Source organism: Artibeus jamaicensis, unplaced genomic scaffold (genome assembly GCF_021234435.1).
Source record: "Artibeus jamaicensis isolate MK-2021 breed Jamaican fruit bat unplaced genomic scaffold, CSHL_Jam_final contig_452, whole genome shotgun sequence".
NCBI lineage: Eukaryota > Metazoa > Chordata > Mammalia > Chiroptera > Phyllostomidae > Artibeus > Artibeus jamaicensis.
The window spans coordinates 3108279-3115453 of NW_026521837.1; positions in this window are offsets into that span (position 1 = coordinate 3108279).

A 7175-nucleotide genomic window follows, 5' to 3' on the forward strand; every position below is an offset into this window, starting at 1 on the left:
CTCCCTACCTTTTCATATCTCTTCCAAAATTTTCTTTGGGAAGTCACAGTAAAACATTAAAAATTTTTGTACTTTTACTCTAACTAGCTCTTCTTGAACAACCTGATTGCTTAGTTATCTATATTTAAGAATCGGTATAACTACCAGCTGCTTATTTATGACCCAGCTTATTTACTATTTTAATTAATGAAGTTTTATTTGTATCTGTGTCCTGAGGCAACTTAAAGCAAAAGGATATAGTTTCTGAGCTTTTGCAAAATAAATTCATAAACACAAAAGCCATTTTCAGCCAGGCTAATAAAAACACAGTGTTTAATTGACCATGAGCTACACAGTTCAAGCTGAACACCATCATCATATCGACCTCATGGGTCTCTGGTGAAACATTTTAAACTAAGAGCTGAGCAAAGTCTTGCACAATTTTGTTGCAAGTTGAAATTTAGTTCAGGTTTTTAAGAAAGCTGAGAAAAGAAGATGGATTTAAATGAGAGGAGCGGAAGGCATGTCTTGTCTATCTGGAGAGCTCTCTGGGTGCTTCCACAAGGAGCCATGATTTCTGCCTTGGTGCTTTCACAACACCATCTGTGAAAGGAAGAGCCATGGCTTCTACTGTAGATGAGAAGAAACATCCCATTTTTGGTGTCAGCCCAAGAGCAAATGGTTTTTAGAAATCAAAAGAAAAACTTTCTTCAGGTCACACTTTTAATTTTTACTGTAGGATCTGGTGGGTATGGAGGAAACATTAAAGGTTTTATCCTTCCCATGTACTAAGACCTAAATAAAATGTAATGTTTTAGGAAGACAGCTAAGTCAACTGGAGGTTAAAATTTATTGTCTTGAATATAATGTCACATGACCTGGAGGCATTATTAGGCTGAGAATAAACCAAAGACTGAGAAGTTAGAGGCTGTCACTCAAGAATACACTCTTTTGAACCTGCAGAGAATTTCCATTTTTGGTCATCCGTCATTTACATGGTGTGAAACTGGGCAAGTGTCTTCACTTATTTTGGGTTTTTCCCTGTTAAAATGAAATGTATAATGATATAATAGCACCTGTCTCATTGTTGGGTAAGTTAAAGGAGATAAAATCTGTGAAATATGTGGAACCCAGTCTAACATATAATTATCAAATAAATGTTAATTAGCTTCATTCACATTTATAGTGTGAATATGTCACATTTACATCCACTTCAAAACTAATAATTTCTTAAAGGAATCTACTGATGGGGGTATTGACTTTGATTTTAATATCATTATTCTGTTAGTCAGGATTTTAGTGTCAGCAAATGATAGAAAGCCAACTCAAATGTTCTACAACACAAAAAGGAAATGTATTAGCTAATAGCTAAAAAATCCAGGGATAACTTCTGCTGTGGCTTGATGCTGGAGCTCTGATGATACTGTGAGAACACAGCTCTTCTCAGAAGTTCTACTCTGGGTTCTGCTGTGCAGGCTTTATTTTCAGCCTCCTGGGGTTTCAGGGTCTTATCCCTAGTCTCAGCTTGAGTAGGAGCACAGCAGATGCGCACTCATTGTCACTGCCCTTGCCTCTTCCTACTTCCACTCTGTAAACTCTCTTTCTTATCCTCGAGTCTAGGTCCTTTGGGTGTTTTCCTCTTGGCCTCTTCTACTTTAGAGATCACTATACACTCTCTTTTTAAATTTTTTCTTTCTGTCTTCCAGCCTGCCATTCTTTCTAAGAAGTCAATCTAGCTCTTCATAGCCTCATCGGCTCATACAGCAGAGCTTAAGGGCCCCTGCCCCCAACAGCTGGGTGCATATCCCTTCATTCATGTTCTTTTCAGGAATGTAATGTATACATTACTATGTTTAAGACAATTCGCTGTCTAGTCCTGAGAAGGCCCAATCTTCATTTCTTATTGCATTTTAAATACTTCAAATAGGTATATTTTTAAATTTTACAATATAAATTCTTATTTCTAAAATGTTTTCTTCATGGGAAGTTTGAAAAACAAAAAGAAATATGAATCAGAAGAGATCATCAAGCAAATGAAAATGCTTACAGTTCCAGTACCTAGAGAGATATCTATTATCACCTTCTTGGTCTTCCTTCCTTCCTTCCTTCCTTCCTTCCTTCCTTCCTTCCTTCCTTCCTTCCTTCCTTCCTTCCTTCCTTCCTTCTTTCCTTCCTTCCTTCCTTCCTCCCTTCCTCCCTTCCATCCATCGTCTGTCTTCTCATTTGAACACATATACATGTTTAATGGTATCACGAGGTTCTTCTGTTCTCTGACTACTTTTTAGTCTTATCCTCAGGATCTTCCTCATTTTTCTTTTTCTGTTTTTTAAGATTTTATTTATTTATTTTTAGAGAGAGGGGAAGGGAGGGAAAAAGAGAGGGAGAGAAACATCAATGTGAAAGGGAAACATCAATTGTTTGCCTCTCACATGCACCCCAACTGGGACCGAACAGCAATCCTGACTGGGAATTGAACCAACAACTTTTTGGTTCAGAAGGCATGAACAGACATTTTCTGAACTGAAACATTTTATTTTGCTTTGTGGGACAATACCTAACCCACTGAGCCACACCAGTCAGGGCATATTCCAATCTTCCCTTGACTCTCAAATCAAGGTATATCAAACTCAATGATATGAACTGAAGTTTCTTATGCAGTTGCAATCAGTGAGAGTATTAGACCCTGACAAAATACAGTCTGCAGTATGCCAAAACTTTAAAACTTGCCTCGTAATGAGATTTGAGGAGTCATAGGGAACATGCAATAACATTTTCTAATACACTCTTTCCCAAGTCCAACTGATATGGTGATAAAAAATGTGTTAGAGGACAAGTGGAGTTTTTTTTTTAATCCCATCCTCTCACTATCTGTTATATAAAAGTGAAAATAACTTTGGATGAATCAACATGGGCACAATTCAAATCAGAGTTGTTTACTTAGATGTAGGAGTCCTGGGGCTGTTAGAGGCCTCAAGTCACAGGAAAGAGAATGGCAGTGACTAAGCTTGGAAAACTAGCAGGGAAAGAAAAGGCACTTTCGTTTTCCCTGTGCAGCCAAGTCTAGCCTGGAAGGCCATCTCAGTACACCCTGTAGGATCCTACATTAGTCTTTCAAATCACCCATGGACTAATACCAAAACATGCTGCCCAGCTGAGAGAGGATGAAATCACCATAAGGTCCAAGACAAATCAACTGACAACTGAAATACTGATTCAGAGATGATTTCTACCATCTTGTCTTTGATAGAACAGGAGGTAGAGGAAGAAAATGCTTTGAGTTACAGCTTTCTTGCCTTTGTATTTTTATTCTCTATGATTATGCATTATTAAAATGAAATTATTCCATAGTGAGTCAGTGGGAACTACTTGTATAATAATGAATATTTACTTCCCATAAGAATGCATAGACTGGGCTTTGTCAGGTTAGGCCCACTTATTATGAAAAATAGAAGATGCCATTTTCTATGGCAAGAGCAAAGAAAAATAAAGTTTAATTTTAACTGTGCTGCATTATTAAAAAGAGAGAGAGAGTTACATATAGACAGACTTGGAAATATTTAAGTCAGATTTTCTTGATGTCTTAAAGAATTTTATAGATAAATCAATTTGACTATCCGGTTAAAGAATTTGATAAAATAATATAGCAATATTATTCCTCTGCCAAAAAGAATCACTTAAAAGGAATACTAGAACCCACTGAAGTCCTTTCCCCTTTAACAAGTAGGACTGCCTCAGTTCATAGGGAGGCCTGGTAGTAGTATAGTGGTTACCAGGCTAGACTGGTGCTAGATTGCAGGACTGGAAACCTCACTTCACTTCTTACTGACAGTGGGACCATTAAGGAGTTTCTTAACCAATATGTGTTTCAGTTTTCCCATATGCAAAGTAGAGATAATAATAGTACCTACCTAAAAAGGTTGTTGTAAATTAAAAGAATTAGTAGGCAAAATGTATCTAGAAAACTGTTAAATAAGCAAATCACTACCAGGACTACTAATCATTATTAGCTTTATCATTCATGTTGTTTGACATGAGTGTTTATGCTACTGAAATCCCAGGACTCAACAGCAAAAAAAAAATTGATTCAAAGACAAACAGAAAAAAACTAGGATATTCATAGCCCTAATGAATATGGAGAATCCAGAGAGTGAACTCCTTAAATCTTTGAGTTTTATTAACTGTAAAGATTAACCACAAAAGACCAATTAGGTAATAAAGTGATGTTAGATGGCTTCCAGCTTTGTTCTCCTTAAGGTACAAGTAAATGACAAATGTATTTTGTACCTACTAAATTACATGAAAATATGCTTTCTTGTATCTGGCTTCAAACTGACATCTTTGACACTTTTAATCTTTATCATTTACCGGGGTCCAAAGGCCTATCAATTAATTGTATACAATGACTTGGAATGTTCCATTTTCTACGTCATGTTTCTGTTTTTAAATGTGGGTAAACAGTCTCTATAAAACTACATCTAAATTCAGATTCAGAGAGAAAGTGCTGAAAAATAGAGTGAGTGTATATTGTCACCAAGTTCCTCGTATAGACTTAAAATAAATGTACTTAATTCCTAAAACTGTGTTATGAGATGCCTATTATCATTCTTGATAAATTAAGTAGCTTGCCCTAAATCACCCAAATAGAAGATATTGCCTATTTTTTAATTGAACAGTTTTATTGATTGTAAATACAATGACTTCAATTCAAAAGTTCAGAGAGCTTAGATTTTTAGAATCAGAAACTCTCACTTTATTACTTAATTGTTTATTTGTCAAGTCATTTAACCTTTCTGGTCTTTACCTTCTACTGTATTAAATGAAGCAACGGCCAGCTGCCTACATCAAAGAACTGAGGATTAAGTGAGATGATGACTAGAAAATGCTTCAGAATCAGACAGCTCTAGTTTTAAATCCCCACTTTACCACGTAAGGAGCCTGGCCATGTTTTCTTAACTCTGCATCTAACTGTTCTAATCTGCAAAACTGGGTGAATAGTACCTACTTTTTAAGCTGTAATAAGTACATAATGAACCTAACCAAAACACTAGATCACAATATACACTGTATAGATTGTAGTTAATATGTTTTTGTAATTTGAAACATTTTATACATTTAATCCTAGGATGTCCATTCTTCTGACAATTGTATAATTATTAAAAATGTAGAAAGAGTGTGGAGACTTCCGCCAAGATGGAGGCATAGCTGGAGATGCTGTGCTTCCTCACACAACCAAGTTTAGAGACAACTAAATAATAGCAACAGAAAACACAACCAGAACACAGAAAATTGAACTTTTCGGAAGTCTGATAACAAATTCTTCAGCCTGACTGGTAAGAGGGGCGAAACCAGCAGCTGGCAGAGCTGGGTAGCACAGGAAAACTCGGTCACACTGACTCAGGTGCGCGGAAGCCAGGTTCAGGGTTGGACCTGGTGGGCAACTCAGCAAGCAATCGCAGGGAAACAGCGAGGGAGGAGGGCTGCGGGTTGACTGTGGTCGGGCATTCGTGTGTGGATAGACAAGCGAGGGAGGGGCGATCGGACGAGAGCCAGCAGCCCCAGCAGCAAGCAGAGGCGGAGGGCGCCGCCATTTCCCTGCTCCAATCCCGCCTCCACATACAGTGTCATAATCCAGCGACCTAAGTGGCCCTGCCCCAGTGAACAACCTAAGGCTCTGCTCTCACCCAGCTGCCAGAAACAGCAGAGGGGGCTGCCATTTCCCCACTCTAACCCCGCCTCCACATACAGAGTCACAACCCAGCGACCTGGGAGTCCAAGGCTCCACTCCTCATACTTAATGGGTGCAAACAGACCAAAAATGGCTCAAGAAGATCTCAAAGCCCCAGAGCCTATAAATCTAAGTGATGAAGAAATAGCAAAACTCTCAGAGGCACAGTTTAAAACACTGGCGATCAGGATCCTCACAGAATTGGTTGATTATAGCCACAAATTAGACAAACATATGAAGGCAAAACTAATTGAAATGAATGGAATTGCACAAGAAACCAATAGTGATGAAAAGGAAACTGGGTCTCAGATCAATGGAGTGGACCAGAAGAAAGCAAATAATGGCCAAACAAAAAAGAGTGAAGAAGCAAGAATTCAAAAAAATGAGGAGAGTCTTAGGAACCTCCAGGACATCTTTAAACGCTCCAACATCTGAATTATAGGGGTACCAGAAGGGGGAAAGGCACAGCCACCAGTGGAAAACTTATTTGAACAGATAATAAAGGAGAATTTCCCCCAATCTGGCAAAGGAAATAGACTTCCAGGAAATCCAGGAAGCTCAGAGAGTCCCAAAGAAGTTGGACCCAAGAAGGAACATACCAAGGCACATCATAATTACATTAGCCAAAATTAAAATGAAGGAGAGAATCCTAGAAGCAGCAAGAGCTAAGGGGACAGTCACTTACAAAGGAGTCCCCATCAGACTGTCAGCTGATTTCTCAAAAGAGACCTTACAGGCAAGAAGGGGCTGGAAAGAGGTATTCCAAGTCATGAAATCCAAAGACCTACAACCAAGATTGCTCTATCCAGCAAAACTCTCTTTAGAATGGAAGGACAGATAAAGTGCTTCTCAGATAAGATCAAATTCAAGGAGTTCATCATCACCAAGCCCTTATTATATGAAATGTTAAAGGGACTTATCTAAGAAAAAGAAGTTTAAAAAACATGAAAGTGAAAGGACAACAAACTCACAGTTATTAACGACCACACCTAAAACAAAAGCAAATTAAAAGGACAGCTAGATCAGGAGTGGAAACATAGAAATGAAGATCTCAAGCAGGGTTAGCAACAGGGGAGTGGGAGGAGGAGAAGGGGGGAGAAGGTACAGAAAATAAGTAGCATAGATGGTAGTAGAAAATAGATAGGGGGAGGGCAAGAATAGTATGGGAAATATAGAATCTAAAGAACTTGAGACACACGGTCATAAACTAAAGGGGGGGTAATGGTGGGGATGGGAGGGTAGGGTGGAGGGGAATGAAGGGGGGAATAAAACAACTGTAACAGCATAATCAATAAAAAATAAATTTAAAAAAATGTAAATTTTAAAATGTTGGAACATATCTGAATACATGGCAGAAACCAAAGTTTAAAGTTCTTTCTATATTTTGTAAATAAATTATCAGAAGACATTTTCAAGGGTCTGAACACTAAAATACTTATTTTCCATACAACGCCCACTACATTTAAACCCT